The sequence below is a fragment of the Cynara cardunculus genome, unplaced genomic scaffold, assembly GCF_001531365.2.
Source record: "Cynara cardunculus var. scolymus isolate 2C unplaced genomic scaffold, CcrdV1 Un_Scaffold_2131, whole genome shotgun sequence".
NCBI classification, from domain to species: domain Eukaryota; kingdom Viridiplantae; phylum Streptophyta; class Magnoliopsida; order Asterales; family Asteraceae; genus Cynara; species Cynara cardunculus.
The window spans coordinates 77,440-79,005 of record NW_020200988.1 but is presented as its reverse complement, the minus strand read 5'-3'; the positions used below and the strand labels follow the sequence as shown (position 1 = coordinate 79,005).

The window sequence follows — 1,566 nt, the reverse complement described above, 5'->3', positions numbered from 1 at the left end:
TGTTCGATTTCACTTTGACAGCATACCATCTTGATCGATTTATCAGATTTGAAGTTCATCCGATTTGGGTTTTATATCACGTTCCTGTCTTGTTTTAATTGTTGGGTATTGTAAGCGGGATTGATTGAAATTGCAGGTTAGGCAGATTTGTGGTTTGTGACTTATCACACATAAGCTTGTGCGATTTGGTATTCCTTGTTCATCAATCTTACCCAGTCATCCGTATTCAAGGTGATTCTCGATCACAGGTATTCACAAGTGATTTGTTTTGCTTGCCTTGGACTGTGTTTGTGGTTAACATGTTAAAGTCATATTGTCCGATTTATGTGATTAATAGCACAGATTGTTAGATTTCTTTGTAGCTTACATTACAGCAGCAGATGATTTCTCATTCTTTGCACTTGAGCTGTATCTTACACACAAAGGCTGTTGTAATTCAAAGGCTAACATCCTACCTACTGTTGTTGCAAAAAATTGATGGAAGTTACATTGTTACTTGAACTAGTTCCAGAAAATTAAGGTGCGACTAGTATTATAAGATCTTGTGTGAATCTCTTGGCTAGACTTTGCATTCTTTGCTAGACTTTGCATTCTTTGCTTTAAAACACTTGAACTCACATTTACCATCTCATGCAAAGGCAACAAAGCCTTTTCGGCACCCTCTCCTGTTTCCGATGTAAGCTGATCACTAGAAAAACCAGCATCAATTCCACCAATCAGCAACTGTTGCTTGCTTAGAGCCTTGATTATCAATTGGTGAACTTTTCTTGTAGTTTCCAGGTTCATGACTGTCAAGGTACTAGTTGTGGAACATTAGAGCAGCTGAACTTGCAATCAAGTTTTGGTTGTAATTTTTCTGGCACTCCAAGGTTTGCATCAAAAGTTGGCTCCAGAAAGAGATTGATTATTTATAGTAGTCATTGTCATAATTCAAGTAAAATTGCTAAAGGTGAACTGGATGGTTGTTTGAGGAGTTCTAGCAGGCAAAGGTACTCAATTTGTATACTTAAGACATCAAGGGGAAATCTTAAAACAGCTGATGCCAAGGGGAAATCTGCTCTTTCCAAAGTTATCGTGATTCAGATAGTGGTACTGTTGGCAGGAGTACTTGATGTAGTTGTTACACTATTAAAGAAGCAGCCCCTTGAAACATTAGCTGTTGCTTCTAGTTCTATAACATTCATATCAATAATACTTGGAGATTTGGGTCGAATGTTTTTTGTCATCCAAAGCAATATCCAACTAAAGATTGCTTTTGTTTCTGCAGGTCTGTTCATTACACAAGATTGGAAGGTACATTTACCAATGGAACCGGGAAGACAGCATTGATTGATAACTCAATTCATACAAGTAATGGCTCTTTTGCTGCTTCTATCAAGAGAATTTTAGGAGGTTTTATCAGCCGGCGAACTACTGACGGTGTGGAGAAGCTCAATCTCAATCTTGCAAAGCCTGTTATTTTCAGATCACTGCAGGCTGTTCTTCAAGATTCTGATGATCATAGTGTTTCTGTATTTGGTTTTTAGTTTTGAAATCTGTTGAAGTGTAAATCGTGTAGCAGCTTTA

The 1,566-nt window shown here is 37.6% G+C and overlaps 1 long non-coding RNA gene across 2 annotated transcripts; it reads left to right on the top strand.

The window, feature by feature from the left end:
- Window positions 1-10: 10 nt before the first annotated feature.
- Window positions 11-1,556, top strand: LOC112502894. 2 transcript variants are annotated; one of them, XR_003067784.1, is made up of 3 exons: window positions 11-248; window positions 774-869; window positions 1,268-1,556. It is a non-coding gene; the product is annotated as an uncharacterized LOC112502894 (long non-coding RNA). The 2 variants fall into 2 exon arrangements; XR_003067783.1 differs by having other exon boundaries at window positions 774-989.
- The last annotated feature ends 10 nt before the right edge of the window (window positions 1,557-1,566 follow it).